General features: G+C 48.5%; 1 long non-coding RNA gene across 1 annotated transcript; it reads left to right on the plus strand.

The window, feature by feature from the left end:
* The first annotated feature begins 13,162 nt into the window (after positions 1-13,162).
* On the plus strand, positions 13,163-13,859 carry LOC149668626 (uncharacterized). The gene is made up of 3 exons (XR_016367904.1): positions 13,163-13,334; positions 13,422-13,678; positions 13,752-13,859. It is a non-coding gene; the product is annotated as an uncharacterized LOC149668626 (long non-coding RNA).
* Positions 13,860-16,719: the final 2,860 nt, after the last annotated feature.

A 16,719-nucleotide genomic window follows, 5' to 3' on the forward strand; every position in this document is an offset into this window, starting at 1 on the left:
TTTTTGTTTTAGAACATGCATAATGTTCAATATAATTACGCATTCTAGGTAATGCATTCGCAATGGTAAAACGAACCACCACTCAAACCGTGGATATTTGTTGATGGAAATAATTCAACTATTTTATACAGCCACTGTAATTGCATGGCAGGATCAGGTGAATCATTTTCTCGTGTGGCAGCTATTTTATTTTATATTGATTATGCCGTAAGATTTAGAGAAAAAAAATTGTAACTGGTGAAAAAGCATATTGGGCAGTGCCTATTATGAGGGATGTTTTTATGTACCAATTGCCGACATGAATCTTGATTCTGCCGTAGCTAGAAAAAAGTCTTAACAATGTATTATCTACCGATGAGGCTACTTTGCTGGACGCTGGTGGAAATTGCTCAAATTCAACCAAGAAAAGATCATGCGTTTTGATTCAAAAAACGGAACCAATGATAACGGATCCTGAGCATAGCAGACTCGCTGATAAGTTATTTAGCCGAGATGTTAAGGTGTCGTATTTTAGCATAGAGAGAAAGTACCAGGCTAAGTACATACATAAGTGTATTAATGAAGCATACCCAGTTTTATTACCTGAATTTTTAGATGAGAAAACCAAGGGATTGCCATTGGACCAACTTGAAAAAAATTGTCAATGTGTCAAAACTGATTTTACAAAAGAACAAGCCAAACAAATTGAATAAGAAAGTAAACTACAAACCAATAGTAAAAAATGGAACCGTTTCCGAGCCGGGAGAGTCACGACTTCGAATTTTAATAGAGCCTGTCATACTAAGCCGGAGAAACCATCAGCGTCATTAATCTCTGTAATTTGTTATCCTTATGATTTTGAATTTGAAAACGATGCTATCAAGTGGGACATAACAAACGAGGAAACAATGAGAAAATAATACGTAAGAGAAATGTGTCTTAAACACGTAAATTTTAAATGTGAACTAGCAGGACTTTTCCTAAATCCTCAATTCCCTTATCTTGGTGCATCCCCTGACGGTTTAGTCAATTGTTATTGCTGAGGTAAGGGAATATTGGATATCATGTGTCCTTTTTTTAAAAGGCAATTGTAATAAAGAAGGGTTCACCAACAAGAGTTTCTGCCTCACAGAACATTCAAAAATTAATCGACATCATCAGTATTACTGGCAAGTAAAAGCTCAACTGTTTCTGTCGGATAGACTTTTGCGTTTGGACAAACATGGATTTTTGTGTTGATATAGTATTCCCTGATGAGGTGTTCTGGGAATCGGTGTAAGCAAAACAGAAAGGTTTTTCAAAATGTTAATTTTACCTCAACTAATTGCTAAGTTCTACACTAATGATCCATCACTGATGGAAAATGAACCAAAGAAACGAGGAAAAAAGAAAATGGCTTCCCTTGGAAACTCAAAACCGACAAATTCTCTTGTTCCCATTCCCTAAATGTTAACATGTACAGTCGCGGAAATAAGTTTCGGATCATTTTCAATCGACGATAATTTCATGATGGATCGTCGTATTCCAAAAATGTTTCATATTATTAGTTAAGTGTGAATGTCAACATTTTAATTTTGAAAATCAGAAAATTATTGCGCTCATGACTACTAAAAAAAATCACTTTTTGACCAATCATAATCTTCACGTCACGTGAAAATTTTAGATGCATCACATAGCTCGCGTCATTTGGAAACTAACCCCTTTAGAAATTTTAAAATCAGTCCAGCCGTTCCAAAGTTATGGCGTAAAATGTGACTGGATTTTGTTGACAAACTAAGCCTAACGTCCGAAAGATTGTTCAAGTAAAGCCAAAGGCGGGTAATGTTATTTCAATGGAAAAAGGAAAAACTAAAAAATTGCTTTTCAAAAATATTATAAAATTAAGTAACTAAAATTTAAATTGATTAATTAAAATTAAAATTGATTAATGAAAATTAAAATCGATTAATTAAAACTAAAACCGATTCATTAAAATTAAAATCGATTCATTAAAATTAAAATTGATTAAATCAAATTAAAATGTATGACAATTACCAAACGAAAGCTCCATTTCTACCTCTCCGATTGTCGGATGTCACCGAGGTATTCTGCTCTCGACAGTTCTGTCAGTTGTACACTCCAGGGGACCGCGCTCGCAGTTTCCAAATCGTAGCAAAGGTTTTCGGTAATTTCCTGACCATTATCACATTCTACAGAAAATTCGAAAATTATATTTTATGGAACCATGAATGCGTGTATCAATTGTAGAAAGATAAGAGGTTCTACCTGGTTCTACTTATTAATTATTGAATAACGACTTTCGAGCATAAATTTTACATTCTAGATTAAATCTCCAGCACCCATTTTGTCTGCCACTGGATCGCCAACATCTTCTTCGTCTGCCACTGAATCGCCAACATCTTCTTCGCCTGCCACCGAATCGCCAGCACCGATTTTGCCTGCCACCGGATCGCCAGCATCTTCTGCGCCTGCCACCAGATCGCCAGCACCTATTTTGCCTGCCACCAGATCGCCAGCACCCATTTTCCCTGCCACCGGTTCGCCAGCCTCCATTTTCCCTGCCACCGGATCGCCAGCCTCCATTTTCCCTGCCACCGGATCGCCAGCCTCCATTTTGTCTTCCACCGGATATCCAGCACCCATTTGCCTGCCACCGCATCGCCAACACCCACTTCCCCTGCCACCGGATTGCCAACCCCTTTTCGCCTGCCACCGCATCGCGTGCCACCGGATAGCCTGCACCTATTTTGTCTTCCACCGGATAGCATGCACCCATTTTGTCTTCCACCGGATATCCAGCACCCATTTTGCCTGCCACCGGACCGCCAACATCTTCTACAATTGCCACCGGATCGCCAACGCATCGCCAGCACCCATTTCGCCTGCCACCGGATAACCAGCACCCATTTTGCCTGCCACCGGATCGCCAACACCCATTTCGCCTGCCACCGGATCGCCAACACCCATTTCGCCTGCCACCGGATCGCCAGCACCCATTTTGCCTGCCACTGGATCGCCAGCCTCCCTTTTGCCTGCCACGAATCGCCAGCACCCATTTTGCCTGCCACCGCATCGCTAGCACCCATTTTGCCTGCCACCGCATAGCCAACATCTTCTTCGCCAGCCTCCCTTTTGCCTGCCACCGGATCGCCAGCCTCCATTTTGCCTGCCAACTGATCGCCAGGCTCCATTTTGCCTGCCACCGGATCGCCCGCCTCCATTTTGCCTGTCACCGGATCGCCAGCACCCATTTCGCCTGCCACCGGATCGCCAGCACCCATTTCGCCTCCCACCGGATCGCCAGCTCCCATTTCGCCTGCCACCGGATCGCCAACACCCATTTCGCCTGCCATCGCATCGCCAGCACCCATTTCGCCTGCCACCGCATCGCACACACCCATTTTGCCTGCCACCGGATATCCAGCACCCATTTTGCCTGCCACCGGATCGCCAGCACCCATTTTGCCTGCCATCGGATCGCCAACACACATTTCGCCTGCCACCGCATTGCCAGCACCCATTTCGCCTGCCACCGCACTGCCAGCACCCATTTCGCCTACCACCGCATTGCCAGCACCCATTTCGCCTGCCACCGCACTGCCAGCACCCGTTTCGCCTGCCACCGCATTGCCAGCACCCGTTTCGCCTGCCACCGCATCGCGTGCCACCGGATAGCCTGCACCTATTTTGTCTTCCACCGGATAGCATGCACCCATTTTGTCTTCCACCGGATATCCAGCACCCATTTTGCCTGCCACCGGACCGCCAACATCTTCTACAATTGCCACCGGATCGCCAACGCATCGCCAGCACCCATTTCGCCTGCCACCGGATAACCAGCACCCATTTTGCCTGCCACCGGATCGCCAACACCCATTTCGCCTGCCACCGGATCGCCAACACCCATTTCGCCTGCCACCGGATCGCCAGCACCCATTTTGCCTGCCACTGGATCGCCAGCCTCCCTTTTGCCTGCCACGAATCGCCAGCACCCATTTTGCCTGCCACCGCATCGCTAGCACCCATTTTGCCTGCCACCGCATAGCCAACATCTTCTTCGCCAGCCTCCCTTTTGCCTGCCACCGGATCGCCAGCCTCCATTTTGCCTGCCAACTGATCGCCAGGCTCCATTTTGCCTGCCACCGGATCGCCCGCCTCCATTTTGCCTGTCACCGGATCGCCAGCACCCATTTCGCCTGCCACCAGATCGCCAGCATCTTCTGCGCCTGCCACCGGATCTCCAGCACCCATTTTGATTGCCACGGGATTGCCAACATATTCTCCGCCTGCCACCATATCGCCAGCACCCATTTTGCCTTCCACTGGATCGCCAACATCTTCTTCGCCTGCCACTGAATCGCCAACATCTTCTTCGCCTACCACCGGATCGCCAGCACCGATTTTGCCTGCCACCGGATCGCCAGCATCTTCTGCGCCTGCCACCGGATCGCCAGCATCTTCTGCGCCTGCCACCGGATCGCCAGCACCCATTTTGCCTGCCACGGGATCGCCAACATCTTCTCCGCTTGCCACCGGATCGCCAACACCCATTTTGCCTGCCACCGGATCGCCAGCACCCATTTCGCCTGCCACCGGATCGCCAGCACCCATTTCGCCTCCCACCGGATCGCCAGCACCCATTTCGCCTCCCACCGGATCGCCAGCTCCCATTTCGCCTGCCACCGGATCGCCAACACCCATTTCGCCTGCCATCGCATCGCCAGCACCCATTTCGCCTGCCACCGCATCGCACACACCCATTTTGCCTGCCACCGGATATCCAGCACCCATTTTGCCTGCCACCGGATCGCCAGCACCCATTTTGCCTGCCATCGGATCGCCAACACACATTTCGCCTGCCACCGCATTGCCAGCACCCATTTCGCCTGCCACCGCACTGCCAGCACCCATTTCGCCTACCACCGCATTGCCAGCACCCATTTCGCCTGCCACCGCATCGCCTGCCACCGGATAGCCTGCACCTATTTTGTCTTCCACCGGATAGCATGCACCCATTTTGTCTTCCACCGGATATCCAGCACCCATTTTGCCTGCCACCGGACCGCCAACATCTTCTACAATTGCCACCGGATCGCCAACGCATCGCCAGCACCCATTTCGCCTGCCACCGGATAACCAGCACCCATTTTGCCTGCCACCGGATCGCCAACGCATCGCCAGCACCCATTTCGCCTGCCACCGGATAACCAGCACCCATTTTGCCTGCCACCGGATCGCCAACACCCATTTCGCCTGCCACCGGATCGCCAACACCCATTTCGCCTGCCACCGGATCGCCAACACCCATTTCGCCTGCCACCGGATCGCCAACACCCATTTCGCCTGCCACCGGATCGCCAGCACCCATTTTGCCTGCCACTGGATCGCCAGCCTCCCTTTTGCCTGCCACGAATCGCCAGCACCCATTTTGCCTGCCACCGCATCGCTAGCACCCATTTTGCCTGCCACCGCATAGCCAACATCTTCTTCGCCAGCCTCCCTTTTGCCTGCTACCGCATCGCTAGCACCCATTTTGCCTGCCACCGCATAGCCAACATCTTCTTCGTCTGCCACCGGATAACCAACATCTTCTTCGCCAGCCACCGGATCGCCAGCCTCCATTTTCCCTGCCACCGGATCGCCATCTCCATTTTCCCTGCCACCGGTTCGCCAGCCTCCATTTTCCCTGCCACCGGATCGCCAGCCTCCTTTTTCCCTGCCCCCGGATCGCCAGCCTCCATTTTGTCTTCCACCGGATATCCAGCACCCATTTTGCCTGCCACCGCATCGCCAACACCCACTTCGCCTGCCACCGGATCGCCAACACTCATTTCGCCTGCCACCGGATCGCCAACACCCATTTCGCCTGCCACGGGATCGACAACATCTTCCCGCCTGCCACCAGATGCCAACACCTTTTTTCGCCTGCCACCGGATCGCCAGCACCCATTTTGCCTGCCACCGCGTGGAGTACGTTCCAAATTTTGTGCAGCGCTTTAAATTTGAGGATCTAAAAATTGAGTTTTCCTATCTATTGTAGCCCTTTTGTTTTGTATATCATATATTTTTTGGTTTTTAGTGTATTTTGATATCTATTGTAGTTAAGTACTTCAAAACCATTCCCCTTTTGTTTTGTATTCGATATATTTTTTGTTATTAGTGTATTTTCATATCTCTTGTAGTTAAGTCCTTCAAAACCATTCCCCTTTTGTTTTCAATTTGATTTATTTTTTTATCAGTGTATTTTGATATCTATTGTAATTAAGTACTTCAAAACCACTCCCCTTTTGTTTTGAATTTGATATATTTTTTTAACACCCATTTCGCCTGCCATCGGATCGCCAACACCCATTGCCCCTGCCACGAATCGCCAGCACCCATTTTGCCTGCCACCGCATCGCTAGCACCCATTTTGCCTGCCACCGCATAGCCAACATCTTCTTCGCCAGCCTCCCTTTTGCCTGCCACCGGATCGCCAGCCTCCATTTTGCCTGCCAACTGATCGCCAGGCTCCATTTTGCCTGCCACCGGATCGCCCGCCTCCATTTTGCCTGTCACCGGATCGCCAGCACCCATTTCGCCTGCCACCAGATCGCCAGCATCTTCTGCGCCTGCCACCGGATCTCCAGCACCCATTTTGATTGCCACGGGATTGCCAACATATTCTCCGCCTGCCACCATATCGCCAGCACCCATTTTGCCTTCCACTGGATCGCCAACATCTTCTTCGCCTGCCACTGAATCGCCAACATCTTCTTCGCCTACCACCGGATCGCCAGCACCGATTTTGCCTGCCACCGGATCGCCAGCATCTTCTGCGCCTGCCACCGGATCGCCAGCATCTTCTGCGCCTGCCACCGGATCGCCAGCACCCATTTTGCCTGCCACGGGATCGCCAACATCTTCTCCGCTTGCCACCGGATCGCCAACACCCATTTTGCCTGCCACCGGATCGCCAGCACCCATTTCGCCTGCCACCGGATCGCCAGCACCCATTTCGCCTCCCACCGGATCGCCAGCTCCCATTTCGCCTGCCACCGGATCGCCAACACCCATTTCGCCTGCCATCGCATCGCCAGCACCCATTTCGCCTGCCACCGCATCGCACACACCCATTTTGCCTGCCACCGGATATCCAGCACCCTTTTTGCCTGCCACCGGATCGCCAGCACCCATTTTGCCTGCCATCGGATCGCCAACACACATTTCGCCTGCCACCGCATTGCCAGCACCCATTTCGCCTGCCACCGCACTGCCAGCACCCATTTCGCCTACCACCGCATTGCCAGCACCCATTTCGCCTGCCACCGCATCGCCTGCCACCGGATAGCCTGCACCTATTTTGTCTTCCACCGGATAGCATGCACCCATTTTGTCTTCCACCGGATATCCAGCACCCATTTTGCCTGCCACCGGACCGCCAACATCTTCTACAATTGCCACCGGATCGCCAACGCATCGCCAGCACCCATTTCGCCTGCCACCGGATAACCAGCACCCATTTTGCCTGCCACCGGATCGCCAACACCCATTTCGCCTGCCACCGGATCGCCAACACCCATTTCGCCTGCCACCGGATCGCCAACACCCATTTCGCCTGCCACCGGATCGCCAGCACCCATTTTGCCTGCCACTGGATCGCCAGCCTCCCTTTTGCCTGCCACGAATCGCCAGCACCCATTTTGCCTGCCACCGCATCGCTAGCACCCATTTTGCCTGCCACCGCATAGCCAACATCTTCTTCGCCAGCCTCCCTTTTGCCTGCTACCGCATCGCTAGCACCCATTTTGCCTGCCACCGCATAGCCAACATCTTCTTCGTCTGCCACCGGATAACCAACATCTTCTTCGCCAGCCACCGGATCGCCAGCCTCCATTTTCCCTGCCACCGGATCGCCATCTCCATTTTCCCTGCCACCGGTTCGCGAGCCTCCATTTTCCCTGCCACCGGATCGCCAGCCTCCTTTTTCCCTGCCCCCGGATCGCCAGCCTCCATTTTGTCTTCCACCGGATATCCAGCACCCATTTTGCCTGCCACCGCATCGCCAACACCCACTTCGCCTGCCACCGGATCGCCAACACTCATTTCGCCTGCCACCGGATCGCCAACACCCATTTCGCCTGCCACGGGATCGACAACATCTTCCCGCCTGCCACCAGATGCCAACACCTTTTTTCGCCTGCCACCGGATCGCCAGCACCCATTTTGCCTGCCACCGCGTGGAGTACGTTCCAAATTTTGTGCAGCGCTTTAAATTTGAGGATCTAAAAATTGAGTTTTCCTATCTATTGTAGCCCTTTTGTTTTGTATATCATATATTTTTTGGTTTTTAGTGTATTTTGATATCTATTGTAGTTAAGTACTTCAAAACCATTCCCCTTTTGTTTGTATTCGATATATTTTTTGTTATTAGTGTATTTTCATATCTCTTGTAGTTAAGTCCTTCAAAACCATTCCCCTTTTGTTTTCAATTTGATTTACTTTTTTATCAGTGTATTTTGATATCTATTGTAATTAAGTACTTCAAAACCACTCCCCTTTTGTTTTGAATTTGATATATTTTTTTAACACCCATTTCGCCTGCCATCGGATCGCCAACACCCATTGCCCCTGCCACCGCATCGCCAGCACCCATTTCGCCTGCCACCGGATCGCCAACACCCATTTCGCCTGCCACCGGATCGCCAACACCCATTTCGCCTGCCACCGGATTGCCAACACCCATTTCGCCTGCCACCGGATCGCCAACATCTTCTTCGCCTTCCAACGGATCACCATTACCCATTTCGCCTGCCACCACATTGCCAGCACCCTTTTCGCCTGCCACCGCATCGCCAGCACCCATTTCGCCTGCCACCGCATCGCCAGCACCCATTTCGCCTGCCACCGCATCGCCAGCACCCATTTCGCCTGCCACCGGATATCCAGCACCCATTTTGCCTGTAACCGGATCGCCAGCACCCATTTTGCCTGCCATCGGATCGCCAACACCCATTTCGCCTGCCATCGGATCGCCAACACCCATTTCGCCTGCCACCGCATCGCCAGCACCCATTTCGCCTGCCACCGCATCGCCAGCACCCATTTCGCCTGCCACCGGATAGCCTGCACCCATTTTGTCTTCCACCGGATAGCATGCACCCATTTTGTCTTCCACCGGATATCCAGCACCCATTTTGCCTGCCACCGGACCGCCAACATCTTCTTCAATTGCCACCGGATCGCCAACGCATCGCCAGCACCCATTTCGCCTGCCACCGGATAACCAGCACCCATTTTGTTTTCCACCGGATATCCAACACCCATTTTGCCTGCCACCGGATCGTCAGCACCCATTTTCCCTGCCACCAAATCGCCAGCCTCAATTTTCCCTGCCACCGTATCGCCAGCACCCATTACGCCTGCCACCGGATAACCAGCACCCATTTTGTTTTCCACCGGATATCCAACACCCATTTTGCCTGCCACCGGATCGCCAGCACCCATTTTCCCTGCCACCGGATCGTTAGCCTCCATTTTGCCTGCCACCGGATCGCCAGCCTCCATTTTGCCTGCCACCGGATCGCCAGCCTCCATTTTGCCTGCCACCGGATCGCCAGCCTCCATTTTGCCTGCCACCGGATCGCCAGCACCCATTTTGCCTGCCACCGGATCGCCAGCACCCATTTTCCCTGCCACCGGATCGCCAGCCTCCATTTTGCCTGCCACCGGATCGCCAGCCTCCATTTTGCCTGCCACCGGATCGCCAGCACCCATTTTTCCTGCCATCGGATCGCCAGCATCTTCTTCGCCAGCCACCGGATCGCCAGCCTCCATTTTCCCTGCCACCGGATCGCCATCTCCATTTTCCCTGCCACCGGTTCGCCAGCCTCCATTTTCCCTGCCACCGGATCGCCAGCCTCCTTTTTCCCTGCCCCCGGATCGCCAGCCTCCATTTTGTCTTCCACCGGATATCCAGCACCCATTTTGCCTGCCACCGCATCGCCAACACCCACTTCGCCTGCCACCGGATCGCCAACACTCATTTCGCCTGCCACCGGATCGCCAACACCCATTTCGCCTGCCACGGGATCGACAACATCTTCCCGCCTGCCACCAGATGCCAACACCTTTTTTCGCCTGCCACCGGATCGCCAGCACCCATTTTGCCTGCCACCGCGTGGAGTACGTTCCAAATTTTGTGCAGCGCTTTAAATTTGAGGATCTAAAAATTGAGTTTTCCTATCTATTGTAGCCCTTTTGTTTTGTATATCATATATTTTTTGGTTTTTAGTGTATTTTGATATCTATTGTAGTTAAGTACTTCAAAACCATTCCCCTTTTGTTTTGTATTCGATATATTTTTTGTTATTAGTGTATTTTCATATCTCTTGTAGTTAAGTCCTTCAAAACCATTCCCCTTTTGTTTTCAATTTGATTTATTTTTTTATCAGTGTATTTTGATATCTATTGTAATTAAGTACTTCAAAACCACTCCCCTTTTGTTTTGAATTTGATATATTTTTTTAACACCCATTTCGCCTGCCATCGGATCGCCAACACCCATTGCCCCTGCCACCGCATCGCCAGCACCCATTTCGCCTGCCACCGGATCGCCAACACCCATTTCGCCTGCCACCGGATCGCCAACACCCATTTCGCCTGCCACCGGATTGCCAACACCCATTTCGCCTGCCACCGGATCGCCAACATCTTCTTCGCCTTCCAACGGATCACCATTACCCATTTCGCCTGCCACCACATTGCCAGCACCCTTTTCGCCTGCCACCGCATCGCCAGCACCCATTTCGCCTGCCACCGCATCGCCAGCACCCATTTCGCCTGCCACCGCATCGCCAGCACCCATTTCGCCTGCCACCGGATATCCAGCACCCATTTTGCCTGTAACCGGATCGCCAGCACCCATTTTGCCTGCCATCGGATCGCCAACACCCATTTCGCCTGCCATCGGATCGCCAACACCCATTTAGCCTGCCACCGCATCGCCAGCACCCATTTCGCCTGCCACCGCATCGCCAGCACCCATTTCGCCTGCCACCGGATAGCCTGCACCCATTTTGTCTTCCACCGGATAGCATGCACCCATTTTGTCTTCCACCGGATATCCAGCACCCATTTTGCCTGCCACCGGACCGCCAACATCTTCTTCAATTGCCACCGGATCGCCAACGCATCGCCAGCACCCATTTCGCCTGCCACCGGATAACCAGCACCCATTTTGTTTTCCACCGGATATCCAACACCCATTTTGCCTGCCACCGGATCGTCAGCACCCATTTTCCCTGCCACCAAATCGCCAGCCTCAATTTTCCCTGCCACCGTATCGCCAGCACCCATTACGCCTGCCACCGGATAACCAGCACCCATTTTGTTTTCCACCGGATATCCAACACCCATTTTGCCTGCCACCGGATCGCCAGCACCCATTTTCCCTGCCACCGGATCGTTAGCCTCCATTTTGCCTGCCACCGGATCGCCAGCCTTCATTTTGCCTGCCACCGGATCGCCAGCCTCCATTTTGCCTGCCACCGGATCGCCAGCCTCCATTTTGCCTGCCACCGGATCGCCAGCACCCATTTTGCCTGCCACCGGATCGCCAGCACCCATTTTCCCTGCCACCGGATCGCCAGCCTCCATTTTGCCTGCCACCGGATCGCCAGCCTCCATTTTGCCTGCCACCGGATCGCCAGCACCCATTTTTCCTGCCATCGGATCGCCAGCATCTTCTGCGCCTGCCACCGGATCTCCAGCACCCATTTTGTCTGCCACTGGATCGCCAACATCTTCTTCGTCTGCCACTGAATCGCCAACATCTTCTTCGCCTGCCACCGAATCGCCAGCACCGATTTTGCCTGCCACCGGATCGCCAGCATCTTCTGCGCCTGCCACCAGATCACCAGCACCTATTTTGCCTGCCACGGGATCGCCAACATCTTCTCCGCTTGCCACCAGATCGCCAGCACCCATTTTGCCTGCCACTGGATCGCCAGCCTCCATTTTCCCTGCCACCGGTTCGCACACACCCATTTTGCCTGCCACCGGATCGCCAACACTCATTTCGCCTGCCACCGGATCGCCAACACCCATTTGGCCTGCCATCGGATCGCCAACACACATTTCGCCTGCCACCGCATTGCCAGCACCCATTTCGCCTGCCACCGCACTGACAGCACCCATTTCGCCTGCCACCGCATTGGCAGCACCCATTTCGCCTGCCACCGCATCGCCTGCCACCGGATAGCCTGCACCTATTTTGTCTTCCACCGGATAGCATGCACCCATTTTGTCTTCCACCGGATATCCAGCACCCATTTTGCCTGCCACCGGACCGCCAACATCTTCTACAATTGCCACCGGATCGCCAACGCATCGCCAGCACCCATTTCGCCTGCCACCGGATAACCAGCACCCATTTTGCCTGCCACCGGATCGCCAACACCCATTTCGCCTGCCACCGGATCGCCAACACCCATTTCTCCTGCCACCGGATCGCCAGCACCCATTTTGCCTGCCACTGGATCGCCAGCCTCCCTTTTGCCTGCCACGAATCGCCAGCACCCATTTTGCCTGCCACCGCATCGCTAGCACCCATTTTGCCTGCCACCGCATAGCCAACATCTTCTTCGCCAGCCTCCCTTTTGCCTGCTACCGCATCGCTAGCACCCATTTTGCCTGCCACCGGATAGCCAACATCTTCTTCGTCTGCCACCGGATAACCAACAAGACCTCAAGGGTGGTTTTTGATTCGATGTAACTTTTTTCCTATCATGACATGGTTACTGCTTTGAGAAAATTCCACTGAACTAAAATTCGGACCCTTAATATGTGGTTAAAATTTCAAAGAGATCCCTCCATTAGTTTTTTTTATAGAAAATAAAGTTGCTAAGAATGGTTTTCATTTCCATAAAAAAATTCAGACATTTTGGCAAAAAAAGGGAAATTTTCCCATAGGAATAACACGGGAAATGTTTGCTGTAATAGCGAAAGTTTCTCGACCATTTTTTGAAGACTATTTATTCGATAGGTCTGAAAATGATTTTAAATGAAAGGTTGAACATTAAACTGGTGCCTTTCGAAGTTTTAATGAAAACAATTAATATTAAGTATTACTTTTTGTACTTTTAAGCACACACTTAAACTTACGACCTTTTATTCTGTTGGACTTACGTTTTATAATCCTAGCTAAAATCATAGAGAAACGTACTGTTGGACTTACGCTGTTTTACCGCTAATAGAGCGAAGTTTTTTGTTTACTAAATGCGTCGTCCGCTCTGTTTATGGGCGAGCTTAAGGCGAATTTTTTCACTTTTCATCTAAAAGAAGGGGTTAATTAGTCCCAATTTTATTTTATTCTCGTAAGTTAAACTTCATTATAATTTAATACAAAAGAATTTAAAATTAAGATTCAGCCGATAATTTTTAAATTCACTGATTTCACTAAGCCTCGGTCAAAAGTTCAAGACAGGCTGATTGTACTATTGTAGACTAGAGACCAATTGGCCATGTTGCGTTCGTTTTAAGGTGTTTCACCTGGTGCCATTGGCCAACGATAGCCGCTAATAAGGTAATTTGTTTAAATTAAATCAATTTTTGTTGTTTAAAGTAGATCAATGCAAACTACGCACAAGGGTTCGTTCCCTGGTTTCTCGACTGGTGCCGTCAGGCAACGGTTACCGCTACGAAGATACGTTTTTTACTGGTAAAATAAATGATAGATTCAATCACACTATCACTAAACCCTGTCACCAAATCAACCAATATTTTTAAGTCAGGTCCTTCCAATCATTTGTACTAGGTAACAATTGAATTATTAATTATTTTGCGCTCATTCTAACGTTACCTAAGAAAACAATAAACAATAACCAGATTACCAACGATAAACGCTACAGAGATTATATCTGGTGCAAGCGGTCAACGGTAACCACTGCGCAGACCATTTTGTTTGTTTAAATTAGTGGTAAAATAATTGATAGATTAAATCACACGATCACTAAACCCTGCTGACAAACCAGTTTTTTATCCCGGCTCTTGCAATCATTTTTATTAGGTAACAGTTACGTTTTTAATTACTATTTATAACCGCTATAATTTAGAATATAGGTTTTTGTTTAAATTAGATAAATATTTGATGTGTAAAGTAGATTAATTCAAACTACGCAGAAGGGTTCATTCCCTGGTTTCTAGACAAGGGTTACCGCTACGAAGATACGTTTTTTGCTGGCAAAATAAATGATAGATTCAATCACACTATCACTAATTCCTGTCATCAAATCAATATTTTTAATTCAGCCTCTTCCAAGCGCGAAATTACAAATTAAAGGGATGTACAGTGTGTTAATTAATTAATATAAATTTTGGATAAATATGTAACACACTATCATTAGTAATTTCTGAAGAGAGGAAAAACGGTTGAAATTAATTTTTTTTTTATATTTAAAAAGCAAATTTGGCTCAGAAAAAACCCAGCGCCAGAAGCCTGTCTTATAAAATTTTCACAAGATGATTCGTACAAGAATGTCTAGAATCAATTAAGTCGTATAGAAGTATTAAATATTTCACCTAAGTCAGCTGACTTGGCCAGGCAGGGCATAGCCCACTCGATCCATGCTCACGGACGCTGCTCTGCATCTTGCGTAGTGTTACGCGTGATCTAGTGGGCTATAGGCAGGGTAAACAAATACGGGGCTGCCAGGCTGTCTCTTACACAATAATGATACTGGGCAAATGACCAGTTTAAAAATAAAACCACGGGACCACTATGAAAATGCAAGGGTAACCAGAGTCCAGACATTATCTCAAAAATTTAATTGTCCAATTCCTAAGTTTAGCAGACGACGTGGTCAAATATTATTATATAGCGCGAGCAGCTTGCGTCCGATCGAGTGGGCTATGCTTGCAGGAAGAAACTTTGTCTCAGTTACACCAAAGAGAATATAGGGGAGGAGTTGAAGATCCCCCGCTCCACAAGGCTAAATTACATTGTTGCCCCTAAATTATACTAGTGGTACGAGGGAGTTTCCGGCTCAGTCGCGCCACCTACGATACCGTTAAATGTCTCAAACGGAAATGCCTCGGTACTGCGAATTGAAGATGCGCGGTAGAAAAGAGCAACAAGATTTTTCCCCTCTTTCCACTCCTCCCCTATATTCTCTTTGGTTACACCTTGTATTGGAAACCCCCATACCTATAGCGTTGCCTGTGTACCCCCATCTACGGCATCGTAGTCCTCCCAGCATCCTCAGCGGTTAGGTAGGGTCGTACACTCGTACTGGATGAAATTGTAAAGGGCGCCCCCTCTATCTTAAAATTAGAAGCTAGCTCTCATACAAATAAAATGGCACTACGCGGCAGCACTTAGCAATCGCCTACCGAAGGGTAGGGGCGTGCGCGAGGTACATTGGGAGAGATACGGTGCCGTAGGTCGCCCATCATCATTTGCAATCCATCTCAATTCCCTTATCCCTGGTTACACTGCTACAACGAAAACCAAATACCAGCAACATAAGTCCAAGCCAGTCATCTGAAAGACTCAAAACGATGACTCTGATTCTTCTAAATTTGAAATATCAGTAGAAATGTTTCTACATAATCCTCAGAGTTATTTTAAATATTTTAATACTCAAAGCCAGGGGATAAGGAAAGGCCAAAATAATTTTATTATGAAATTTGATGTTTTCAGTGATAAATTAATCTCATTGGTGATAACTGATTAACTGGTGCCTGAAAGCATTAGTAACTAGCAATATTAGGTCCCTTATGCTTACGCTCCCCTATATTTATGTTTGTGCTTAGTGCAGATTTTAAAAATTCCACAGTTTCTAAACAATCTTAATTAAAATGAAGACTGAAGGAACAGATATTAATAAAAAATGTCTTCGTGGACAAAGACTTGAAAAAGTAAATGATAAGAAAACAAAATGGAATGACCGAAGTAACAGATATTAAACTTTTTCTTTAAAAACATGATTATAAAACATCAATTATTTGAAAAAAAATACTTATCTTCGTTATTTTCACCAAAATTACATTTGCCCAAAAATTTTGTATCATTAAATTTTCCATTCTTTTCAAAATGGTTCGTGTCAAAGATTTACTATATAACAGAAACATGCGACATCGTTTATATTTAAAGCTAGATTTCCAGTATAGACCATGATAGAAACAGTTACTCGTTAGTGATATTTAAAAGGATTGCAGCTTTTAATTTGAACTACAATACGTTTTAATACTGGAAACTAAGCCCAATAGTGAAATAAATACGCAGCCCACCATTTGTCGGTGTCCATTTACGTGTTTCGAGTTATACGTTTCCTCTACAATGTGTTCCTCATAGCGAGTTGAAGTCATACCAAACTAATTCAATCACAACTTTTAAAACAGTTCTCACGCACTCAATAATATACCGAAGGATTTTTTGTTAATAATGTCTTTTATCCAGATTTTAATGATTCATTTATAAAACATTTTAAATCATCGACCCAAAAAATGGGACCCAAATTGAATCGTGGTCGTATAAATGCAGGCGCAAAACCAAAGCACCCTAAAGCGACGTTTAAAATGTCAATCATGATGAAGGATAAAATTTCTTCCTTCGGTTGAATTTAGTCGTTTTAAACAACGTTTTGCCTTATAGTTCGAAAAGAGAAACCTTTAAAAATAACCCATATCCATACTCGGATATTTATTCTAATCCTTTTCATTCGAAAACTACCACAAAGGATATATAGAATGAATAATCTG

The sequence above is a fragment of the Phalangium opilio genome, unplaced genomic scaffold (genome assembly GCF_054372755.1).
Source record: "Phalangium opilio isolate 3A_F unplaced genomic scaffold, DU_Popi_V2 ptg000055l_1, whole genome shotgun sequence".
Lineage (NCBI taxonomy): Eukaryota > Metazoa > Arthropoda > Arachnida > Opiliones > Phalangiidae > Phalangium > Phalangium opilio.